This window comes from Bos grunniens, chromosome 21 (assembly GCF_055505025.1).
Source record: "Bos grunniens cultivar Pamir isolate PY7600 chromosome 21, Bosgru_T2T1.0, whole genome shotgun sequence".
Lineage (NCBI taxonomy): Eukaryota > Metazoa > Chordata > Mammalia > Artiodactyla > Bovidae > Bos > Bos grunniens.
Window position 1 is genome coordinate 25,357,982 of NC_141185.1, and position 12,496 is coordinate 25,370,477.

Here is a 12,496-nt window from a genome sequence, read left to right on the forward strand (position 1 = left end):
AGTCAGAGACTAAATAAATATAGATAGCAAGTCCCAAAGAATCTTATTTTATACTGAGTGGCATTGAGCTACCATATGAACCAAGGTGGCAGGTGTTTAGTTGCTCAGTCGTGTCCGACCCTCCTGTGACCCCGTGGACTGTAGCCCTCAAGTCTCCTCTGTCCATGGGATTTCCCAGGGGAGAATACTGGAGTGGGTTGCCATTTCCTACTCCTGGGGATCTTCCCAACCCAGAGATTGAGCCCACATCTACTTCATTGGCAGGCAGGTTCTTTACCACTGAGCCACCAGGGAAGCCCAAGACTCAATGACCTTCCTAGAAAAGTGAAGTGTTGCTGTTGCTATAGCATAAAAGCATCAGAGTGGTGTTTTTAGTGGGTTAGATCGGGGGCTTACAGGAACTCTGAGGAAGAACAGAACCAGCATAGGCATAGAGCTGAAATGTATGAGTGGGGGTGTAACTTTGAGGGGAAAACACTAGAACAACGTATAGACAAGGTTGGGCCCAGATTGTGTTATAATGGGTGCCTGCACAGCCTTTTTTGGCCCAGCATTTTTTTAAAGGTAAAATCAAGTTAAAATGAACATGAAAGCCTAAAAGTAGAAAAGAGATCTCTCAGGTTGCACAGATAAGGTATGATTAGTCCCACTCTTGGTGGGAGGGTGACTAAAAACATTGACCACTGATTTTGCGCCTACGTGTAATAGAAAGAACAGCGTGTCTATAGTAGAAAAGTAGAGAGTTCATGATGGTATGGGCTTCCATGGTGGCTCAGGAGTAAAGAATCTGCCTGCAGTGCAGGAGCTGCAGGAGACCTGGGTTTGATCCCCGGGTAGGGAAGATCCCCTGGAGGAGGACATGGCGACCCACTCCAGTATTCTTGCCTGGAGAATCCCATGGACAGAGGAGCCTGGCAGGCTACAGTTCATAGGGTCACAAAGAGTCGGACACGACTGAAATGACTTAGCACACACAGGATGGTATGATAGTTCGATTTCGAATAGAAAACTTGCATTCCGGAGAGGGCAGTGAACCCATCTATCTCTATGTGTTGTTTGTTAAGTTCCATTTTTCGTTGAAAAGAGCATTCTAGGTGCATCTGGTAAGGGTCTGGCACACCACAGATTCTAGAAGTTCTTTTTCTTAGCTTCCACTGGTGGGCTGTGTAACATCTTAAACTTTTTATTTTGAAATTATCGTAGAGTCACAGGAAGTTGTTTTTAAAATGTACAGAGAGATCCTATGTACCCTTCACTCTCAGTCTGGGCACTTTTTGAGTGGGATCTTTCTTCCCTTATATTTTCCAAATGGTTACTGCTACTTTATGGGAAAGTTCTCTTGTAACCAAACATTTTTCTGAAACTCTCTTATTAGTAGTAACACTTTCTTAGTTGACTCTTGGTTTTCTGGTTTTACATCATCTACACACAGTCATAATTTCTCTTTTTTTTTTTTTTGAGACTATACCTCTTATTTACTTTTCTTATCTCATTTATTAACTAGCTTCCTGAACAAATATGAGGAATAGCAATAATTATGGGGATTTTTTTGTTTTCTATTTTGGTGGAAATGTAACCAAAATTTTAATGTTAAGTTTGAATTAAAAAAAAAAAAAAGATGAGTTTTGCTTTGTAAAACATAAGCTTTATTGTGTCTTCATTTACCCTTTTGTTTGTTTACAAACCAGGAACAGACATTGAATCTGATCAAGTCCTCTTTCGTTCTGTCTCAAAGCACTCTTGGATTTTTACTCTTTTGATCCATTAATGTCGTGAAATTAATTTATTGATATCCTAATGTTGAACCATCTGTTCATTCTTGAAATAAGCCCCACTTGGTTAGGGTGTGTTATTCTGATACTTCACCACTGAATTTGGTTGCTAGTATTTTATTTGGGAATTTTGGCATCGGTTTTCATAAATAGTGTTAATCTGCTGTTTTCTCTTTTTTGCCACTTTATTTTTTTTAATTGAAGGATTATTGCTTTACAGAATTTTGTGGTTTTCTGTCATACACCAGTAAGAATCAGCCATAGGTACACCCATGTCCCCTCCTTCCTGAGTCTCCCTCCCATTTCCCTCCTCATCCCACCCTTCTAGATGGTCACAGAGCCCCTGAGTTCCCTGAGTCACACTGTGGCTTTCTTTTGTGTGTGTGTATGCTGAGTGCCTCAGATTTTGTTCTCAAATTATTCTAACTTTATAAAATGAATACCAATAAAGCTTTCCATAGCATTCTGTTTTCTAGATTAGATATTATTGATTGTAATCTATGTATACCTCAAAGTTTTGGTTGAATTTGTGTGGAAATATTTATGAGCCTGGAATCTACTTCCACTCTTTCTAGATAAGGAAACTTCATTTCCCAAGGCTTTGTGTACCAAATAGAAAATTAACACTCCCATCTTACCAAGGCATTTGCTATCTGCAACAGCCTGTTGTTTCTCCAGCATGATGAATTATCCTGAACTATTATAAGGATATCTGGCAAATAAGGGATTCTTTTCATCTGATAGGACAGACTTTACCAAAAGCTTCAATAATCTGACGTGGAGGGGAAATGAAACTTCTGTATTTGTGAATTTCCCATATATGATCACCCAGTGGTTAGCTGTCCCTCCCATCCCAGCCCCCACTTGCAGCTTCACTTTTAGCCTATGGGGGAGAACCAGTCAGGCTTATATTCTCTCTTGAAAACACTCTTTCTGGCCTTGAGACTCTCTGCTGCTACCGAAAACCACTAGAAACTGACTGAAGTCCATTCTTTAAGCTAATGCCTTCTCTCTCAACAGTATACCTCTGGCTCTAGCCTCCTTGTTCTTTTAGACTCCACAAAATTTACCTAGTAAGCTTTGAAACATAGACAAATTTCATAGACAAATTTCTCTAACGCCTATTAACAAAATAACATTTTCTCTATATTTGCTGGCCTTAAGCTGAGTCAGTAGAAACAATGACTCTCCTTTGCTGTACAGAGAAACTTTGGGTCTTTTCTTGCCTTGCTCAGAGAGCCCAGAAGCAAAATTAAAGCACTTTTAATAGCGGTTCTTTTGTCCCCTTCCACCTAACAAAAATTATTCTGTTTATTTCAACCACTTACTATGAAAATCTTTTAAAATGTGAAGAAATATCACCAAAGAAAAATCTAAATGGCCAATAAACATATAAAAAGATAATTAACTTCATTAGCAATCAGGAAAGTGTAAATTTAAGCTACAGTGAGGTGTTACCACACACTCACCAGTATTGCTAAAAAAGAGACAATACCAAATATGAATGAAGGTATGCAGTTACTAGAACTTATATAATGCTTCTGATGAGAATGCCAATTTGTATGACTACTTTGAGAGAGTTTGACTATCTAATAAAGCTAAAAGTAGTCCTATTTCACTCTTATCTACACACTCACGTGTCCAAGAAACATGCATAAGAATATTCGTAGGTAAAAACTGCAAACAACTAATATTCATCAACAGAAGAATGGATAAATTATGGTGAATGCCATATAGTGATGAAAATGAATAATCTGCAGCCATATGTGAAAACATAGATGAATCTCATAAACAATGGAGTACAGGCTACCTTCTCTTTCTTTACCTGGGTAGTGGTTTTTTCTTTCTTTCTTTCTGTGTGTTTGTGTGTATATGTATGTGATAATTCATTGAGCTGTATGTTTATTTTGTGCACTGTTCCATGTAATTCACAATGGAAAGGATTTTTAAAAAGTGCACGTATATACAGTATGTATATGTACTATATGTAGTATATAACACTGAGACTCTTGAACAGTATGTTGAATATCATTTTGTCTTTTCCTAATGATTTAGAGGCACTAAGTTCTTGTGATACTGGGCTGAAATAAACTTGATTTATGTGGAACTTTTTGTCCTACCACTAAATGACTCCATATCCATGCTTTTTAAGTTCTTGTATCTGGTTCTTGAGTGTATTGAGTCAGAAGCAGTCTGAGTCACCTTCTGAGTGGTAGAAATGATATGCGATTTTTATACTAGCTTGTAGTTATCTCTACTTTTCAGGAAAATGTATGATACAATAAATATGAATATGTATTTTCTTTTTTGTATTAGAAAGCTCTTAAGATGTAAAAGGAAAAATTCCTCTAGATGATTTCAAGAAAAATTTAGCTAATTTTCTGTCTTATTCAACATCTTACTGTGATGACAGGAGATGGTCCTATTTCTCTCTTAAAGATACTCTTATGGATGTGGAAATACAGTTCTTTTAAAGCTAGGATAAACTGACTTCTTATCAGTCAAGGAAGGAGTTTTCAGGAGTGGTCAGAATGCTTAAATGTTGTAGACAAATTGAGAGGCATGAGGACTGCAAACAACCTTTGGAAGGAAAAAGAGGTAGCAGAGGGTTAGAAGAGTGCTGTGGAATATGGGGTATGGTGTGGAATGAGAAAAAGAAATGAAAATAGGGACATAGAGTCATCTTTCAAGATGAGACATGACATGTATATTTAATGTGGTTGGATGGATCCAGTGAAAGAGGCAATAATGAAGCTGGGTTTCAAAGGAGACTTGTGATAAAGGTGATAAAATCAACAGCCTCAGTAGAAGGGTTAATCTTGGGAAAATAAATTCATCTTTACATGTGTAGATAGGTGGCAGGCGAGAAGACAGAGGCGTTGTCAGCTAACAAATATTAATGCCAAGAATGCAGGGATCTTGTTTTCTTCTCTGATGAAGCCCAAGTCTCTAGAACTGTATCTAACATATAAAAGGCACACAGAAATATTTATTGAATAAATGGACTTTGACATCTAATCGATCTGAATTCTAATCCCAGCTCTTCTACCTACACAGAAGAGGGATCTTGGGTGATTTCTTTACCCTGCTATACCTCAGCTTTATTATCTCTAAGACAAGAATAATAATATGGAATGTAGTTCTCCTATACACGTTTGTGACATAAACCTTTAATCTGAGCCCTTATGACTTTCTTATATTTAAATATTAAGCTCAGTGCTTGGCAAAGACCTTTACACCTAAAAGTTGCTCTCTAAATGATGTAAATTTAATTTTTATACTTAATTAAGAGGAATAAACTTGATGTATTATAGATCATAATATCTTTAGATATTTTTCAGGAGTTTTCTAGCTGTGGGGCCTTAATTTTGTTGCTGCTAAGCTGCTAAGTCACTTCAGTCGTGTCTGACTCTGTGCGACCCCATAGACGGCAGCCCACCAGGCTCCCCATCCCTGGGATTCTCCAGGCAAGAACACTGGAGTGGATTGCCATTTCCTTCTCCAACGCATGAAAGTGAAAAGTGAAAGTGAAGTAGCTCAGTCGTGTCTGACCCTCAGCGACCCCATGGACTGCAGCCTTAACATTAAATACATATTTTATTTTTGTGAAATTACAAAAATAACTTTTTCTAATAGTTGGTTATACAGTTAGTTTTTACATAGCTCATTCTTTAGCTCTTAAATCCAAATACTTAGCAATACATTCCGGCATTTTCTCTAGCTTCATCAACAATTAAAAAGGCAGTATAGTGGACAAGGGTGAAAGGTATCTATTTTTTTTAATTTATTTGTTTTTTAACTGAAGAAAGGTAGCTTTGTATGCTAGAAGGAGAATAAGGTGTATGTGTAGAGCAGAGAGGGGAACGCACTGTCAACTTTCCTGATAGAAAGTTCTAAAATGTAAATAACCTTTATGAAGTAAGATTAATTGTATCTAAATTAATAATGGAAAAAATTAGTATTCTCATGATGCCTTCTAAGTTTAAAACTGGAATGCCCACTTCTCGTGCTAGCATCTACATTTGTTGCTATAGGGATCGCCCAAGACTCATGTTTATGTTCTTAAATGAGTATAATTGCTATTGTTACAGACATCAGAAAAATTCTGACTTATGACCAAGAGATAACCATCACATGACAACTCTAAGTACATTTACAATTTTAACTCCTTGGAAACAGATAAAGGCAAAGTAGTACTATATTATTTATTGTTTCTTAGAAGTCAGCCTCCCAAATCTCACAATTATTTCTTGATTAATCATAGCTGAAAACATTTTATGATTAATTTACCATATGATTTCTGCCCTACCGAAACTTAAATTTTGGAGTCTGCGAGACAAACATATAGGATATACATAAATAAAACTGCTCTAGTGAGAATCAAGCCACTATCAAGATGATGTGGTAAAGTTTATATTAATAACACCAAAAAAGAGTAATAAGTTGATAGTTCTGAGGGAATCAAAGTGAAGGAAAAAAGGTTTGTTAAAGGATAACATGGGCTTGAATTTGTTAGCAGGTCAAAAAAGGAGCAACTGAGGGGAGATACTAAAGAAACAAGCATGGGATAAGATCTTAGAGGTTGAAAAAAATATGGTCAAAAGCACAGCTGTAGCCTTGGAAAGAAGACAACAGAGGAGGAAAAGAGGGTGAGGTGAAAAGAAAATTTGGGTTGAGAACAGAAGTCATACTGAGTGGCCCAGATTTTGTAAATAAATGAGGAGGCAAGATGCAGCTAAGAAGGAAGATGAGGTTGGAGTCTTGAGAAAAATGAAGAGGTTTGGAAAAACTGTTGTAGCGTGGTCAGTAGAGATGGCTTTAAAAGACATTAGCGTGTCTGTGAGGCCCTACGATTAGAGGGCATGTGTTTCATAATACCTTCCAATGATAGATCAGGAAAAGGCAGCAGAAAGCAAATGCTGGGGCTGATTCACGGTGCGAATACCAGTGAGGAATTCTGGAGTGCCGGTGAGGCTCTAGAGCATCCTGATACTTGGGTCAAGCACCTGAAGAGCAGAAAGAGTATCAAGAGTTTTATTTATTTAGTAAGTATTATTTACTTTTGTATACTGATCAACTTTGCGTGTATGTGTGTGTGTGTGTTCAGTCGTGTCCAACTCTTTGTGACCCCATGGACTGTAGCCCGCCAGGCCCCTCTGTCCATGGAATTCTCCAGGCAAGAATACTGGAGTGGATTGCCATTTCCTACTCCAGGGGATCTTCTCGACCTAGGAATCAAACCTGGATCTCTTGCATTTCCTGCAATGCAGGTGAGTTATTTCCCACTGAGCCCAGTCTTCCCAATACCTGGAGGGCATCACTGCTTTGATATTCCATGTCTAAAATCCAGTGCTTCATCTTCTTCCCAAACCTATTTCTATACCTGATTGCCTCAACTTTGTTAATTATGACCTTCCTAGTCTCCTATGTCTGAAATTTCTGACTCATCTCTGACTTTTCTTCTCTCTCCCTTGATGTGTAATCAAGTTGTCACTAAATACATCCACTGAAATATTTCTCCTGGCTTTTCTTCCTTACCATTGCCAAGGCAATATTCAGGCTGTTGTCATTCCCTACTCATCCTTCTCCAGTGTCCTCTCAACTGGTTTCCCTGCCTCCAGGCTCCACTCAACACAGTCAGTCTTACCTACCACACCTAGATTAATCTTCATAAAATTTCAGTTTGTTGACTCACTCCTCATCTCAAAAAATCTTCAAGAAGCTGTGGTGGAGTCCCCAAGGGAACAGGGAGACTCTAAGAAAAGCTCATGTTTCAGTGAGAATAGGAGTAGTTGATGTCGTCAGGAGGAGATGTTGGTTTAGAGAAGGCTTCCCTGAAGAGTGACAGGTGAAGAGAATGGATGGAAGAAAGCTGGGAAGTACCAGGATTTAGGGAATAGGCTGAAGAGGAAAAGGTGATGGCAGAGACACTCAGGACAGTTCAGAGAGGTAGAAGGAAAGCCAGAGTAGAGTGTGTCACAAAACCAAATGTAGGAGAGGATGCCAAGGAACAGAATGAATAAGGTGGGCTCCTCCTTGGTTAGAGTCTATTGGATTTGGCAGTTAGGGGTTTAGAATCAAAAGCAGTTTCAGGGAGGAGTATGGGGAAGCTACAGAAGGTTGAGAAATAAAGAAGTAGAAACAAGGAGCATAGGTTTCCTTTTTTAAATGTTGGTTGAGAAAGAGAAATAGTGCTGAAGATCAAGAAAGATGTACTTAATCTCCTCCCCACCCCCACCCTCAGGAAAGAAACTTGCAGCTAGATTACAGTCGAAGGGCAGAGATCTCAGTAGTGAAGGAAAGCCTAATATTGGATAGAGGGAAGATTGATGGATCAAGACCCTAAGGAGGTCTGAGGAGATAGAAACTAATGAGGGGGAAAAGTCTTTGTTCACTGATAATCCTCTTACTATATTCTGCTGCTGCTGCTAAGTCGCTTCAGTCGTGTCCAACTCTGTGCGACCCCATAGACAGCAGCCTACCAGGCTCCTCTGTCCCTGGGATTCTCCAGGCAAGAATACTGGAGTGGGTTGCCATTTCCTTCTCCAACTATATGCAGCTTATTCTAACTGTATATATATTATGGTTGTGTATGGTTAGGTAAAAATGCATTATGAAATAACTAGATGAATTTTTGCAACTTGGAGAGGTAGCAGTTGGATGAATCATGACAGAAAACTCTAGAAGTAGGAATTGCTAATAACCTCAGCTTGAAAGAGCCAAATCATTCATTAAAGATCAAAGGTATCATTCATTATTGCTGTGAAAATCAGCTGAAAATTAAGAATATTTTCATCACTGGATATATTATTTTTCTATTGCTTTTCTAAAAACTTACCAGAAACTTAGTGATAGGTCCACAACACAGGTCTCACTGGGCAAAATAAAAGTGTAGGCAGGTTTATGTCTCTTTCTGGAGGCTTTCAGGGGAGAATCCATTTCCATGCCTCTTCTAGCTTCTAGAGATCACTGCATTCTCTGGTTTATGGCCCCCTTTCTCCATTCCACACCAGCAACATCATATCCCTCTGACCTTTATTTAGTCCTCCCTTCTATCTGACCACACCCAGAAAAGGTTCTCTACATGTGAGCAGTCACATGATTAGATTGGGCCAACCTGGATAATCCAGGCAGCTTGGATTGGAGATGCTGCACCTAGAGATGCAGCAAGCTGCCTGGATTATCCAGGTTGGCCCAATCTAAGCATCTCTAGGCCCTTAACTTTAATCATACCCGCAAGTTTCTTCTGCCATGTACAATAGCATTCAGACTCTGGGAAATAGGCTGTGGACATCTTTGGGGGCTATAATTCTCCCTACCACACTGGAACCAAGAGAGAGGTCTTTATTTTAAGAGGGAAGATTGAAATGGAAAAAAAGAGAGGTATTTAGTATTGGGGAATTTGGGTTTTGTTTCTAAAATAGGCAAGATGTTTATTCTGGTAGGTAAACTCACTCCAGCACTCTTGCCTGGAAAATCCCATGGACGGAGGAGCCTGGTGGGCTGCAGTCCATGGGGTCATGAAGAGTCGGACACAACTGAGCGACTTCCCTTTCACTTTTCACTTTCCTGCATTGGAGAAGGAAATGGCAACCCACTCCAGTGTTCTTGCCTGGAGAATCCCAGGGACTGTGGAGCCTGGTGGGCTGCCGTCTATGGGGTTGCACGACTTAGCAGCAGCAGCAGCAGCAGCAGCAGCAAACTAGTTTCTAGATGCCAGGAATGTGGGGTCTAGATGCTAGGAAGTCATTAAGAAACATCTTACTGGTAGTTGAAAAAGCTTTTTCAGCTGAAAAAGATAAATTTCACTTTTGCTAAGACAATAAAAGATGGGTGTTTTGACCTAAACATTTAGACTAGAGAAAATAGGATAGCAGCATGACTGCTGGGTTCTAGGTCTGATGATGGATACGGAGGTAAGAGGGAGAAAATCCTAAATGTCTTAGAGTAACATTAGCATGTTTCACCAGGAACTCTTAGATTAGAATTAAATGTTCAGAACTGATTTCTGAATTTTAACTGTCTTAATTCTATCTCTTCATCCATAATCACCAGGCAGTCCATGAATACATTGCAATATGGGGCTAGTTATTGGTGTCAAACTTACAGTATGCCATGAATACCATGCTTCAACCACTTGAGCTAACTAGTAAAAAAGATGGTGGTCCTAATTACAAATATTATAAATAATAATCATTTAAATATTTTAAGGAAAAATTGAAAGAATTTAGTACATTTCTATAATAGGTTTGAGTGCCTACAGTGTTCCAGGCATGGTAGTAAATTTTTTTAAAAGATTTTTTTAAATACATAGCAATATTTTAAATTATATCTGATGATAATAGGTTGTAGCCTGAACACTAAAGAGGAGGAAAAAGTAGTATATTCCAGTATTTTATATTCAGTATTAACAGAAATTAGTAAATGAGATGGCAAATATTAATGCAACTTTTATCTGGTAGCTATTTACTACAGATAAACTAAAACTTAAAAATTAGTTTTGCAATTGATAAAAATAAGAACTCTGTAATTCAAATTTTAAAACTTTCTACTTGTTCATTATATGTCTTATTTTTAAAAACAATAATCTATTTGGCTGAATATAGTATAACTTTTTCTGTAAATTGATATAGAGATAATAATTAAGGTAGTCTCTCTAGAGAGAGTTTCTCGGTTGTGTGTAATCTAAATTCTATTTCTAGGATAAGATGAAAGCAGCCGCCTATCCGACTCTGTTTCTTTCACTGTAATCAAATTAAGTTTGTATTTTATATATCCCTTTAACTTCTCATCCATCCAACAAATATGTATTGAACTCCTGTCATGGAAAAAGCACTGTGCTAGGCCCTGTGAAATATTTAACAGACATTTTTTACTTTGTATTTGCAATTCTAAACTTATTTCCAATTGTTGTGTTGAAGACTTTATTATATTAGCTATCTGTCCTGACCTGCCAGCTTACCATCTAATCTCTGTATCTTAAAAATGTTTATTCAACTTTCTACAAGTGAGAAAAATCTTCCTTTGACCCCTGTCCCCAGCAACTCTTTTCCCAGAGGCAACAAGTGTGTTATTTTACAGTATCTTTCCAGATGCATTTTACGTATCAAGCAAATATATATATACATTAAGTCTGCATTTAATATACACTAAATGCATATTTTAATGAACTTTTTAAAAAATTTTCTTATTCTTATGTCTGCATACCATTCCATTGTATGAACACATCATACTTTAATTATGGACATTTCCATTAAGATTATGCTATTTCTAACAAAGCCAAAATAGAGTCTAATATTCAAATATGGGATATTTTCCTAGAGATGGAGATTTTATGTACATTTGTAATTTTGGATAAATATCACCAATTTGCCCTTTACAGAGGTTGTACCTGTTTCCCCAGACTTACCAACATATGATGATGATCTTTGCAAATCTGAAGGATGAAAAACGTCATCTCTGTGTAGTTTTAATTTGCATTTCTCTTATTATGGGTGAGGTTGAGAATCTTTCTATATGTTTTAAAAGCCATTTATGTTCTTTTTTCTGTGTATCTTGGCTTATTGTGATTTATTATTATGACAGGAAAACAGGAAGTTATACATTAGGGAAATCATCCCTTTGTCAGTGAGTTGCAAATAATTATTTTCCCAGTTTGCTATTTGTCTTCCAACTTTGTGGTAGCCTTTGTCATGCAGAGACTTTTAATTTTTATTTTATAGAATTATCTTTATGGATTTGGGACTGTGAGTTATAATACTTAGGCTTTCACTGCTCTGAGATAATTTTAAAAATTCTCCATGGTTTCCTCTAACAAACATTCTTGATCATTACAAGTTCTAAATGCATTGTTTAGTGCATTGGCTCAATTTCCCTGCTTCAATTTATATCTGAGTTAGATTAGCAAATCAGTCCCTTGGAAATATAGAGTAGTAGTAAGGAGTTTGGACTCCATAGAGTTGATAATTTCATTTTTTCTGCTCCTGAGCTATCTGACCTTGAGCAAGCTACTTAATTATCCTCTCTGAGCCTCAGTGGCTTCATCTGTAAAATGGAAGTGATAAATAGTACTTTGTTGAGAGAACTGCATGAGATGATTCATTTAAAGCCCTTAGCACAATGCTTGACAAGCTGGAAGCATTCATTAAATGTAAACTATTTCTGTGATGATGATGATAGCCACAGACATTCTTTCAACTCCTACTTACCATCCCATAATTCATATCTTTAAGGGGTTGAATAAAAAATGAATTCAAAAATTGCCAACATTCCTACTCCAGCCTTAATGATCCAATCTCCTCTTAGTAGTTCTCTAGTTGGCAGTACATTAGAATCATGAGTTGATTTTTTTTGAGTTGATTTTTAAACCCCCCAAACCAGGGTCCCTACCCCAGAGTTCCTATTAATTAGTCTAGGATATGACCCAAGCATCAGTATCTTTCAAAAACCCCTCTGGTGATTTCAGTGGGCAGCTAAGGTCTAGCACCTCTATCCTAATACAAGGCCAATGGTTTCGGGTACTCATTGCTTCTAAAGAACAATATATAAAAATCTTTTATAGGCAAAATTGCCATGAATTATAAAGACATTAAAAAGAGAGCAAGATCCCCCAGAGGAGTGCCTGGCAGTTCACTCCAGTATTCTTGCCTGGAGAATCCCATGGACAGAGGAGCCTGGCGGAATACAGTCAATAGGGTCGCACAGAGTCAGGCATGACTGAAACA

At 37.7% G+C, this 12,496-nt stretch overlaps 1 long non-coding RNA gene across 1 annotated transcript; it reads right to left on the bottom strand.

Moving 5' to 3' along the window:
• Nucleotides 1-5,350: 5,350 nt before the first annotated feature.
• LOC147349264 (uncharacterized) lies at nt 5,351-8,889 on the bottom strand. Its single transcript, XR_015149749.1, has 2 exons — nt 8,611-8,889; nt 5,351-6,778 (listed from the first exon to the last, which is right to left on the bottom strand). It is a non-coding gene; the product is annotated as an uncharacterized LOC147349264 (long non-coding RNA).
• Nucleotides 8,890-12,496: the final 3,607 nt, after the last annotated feature.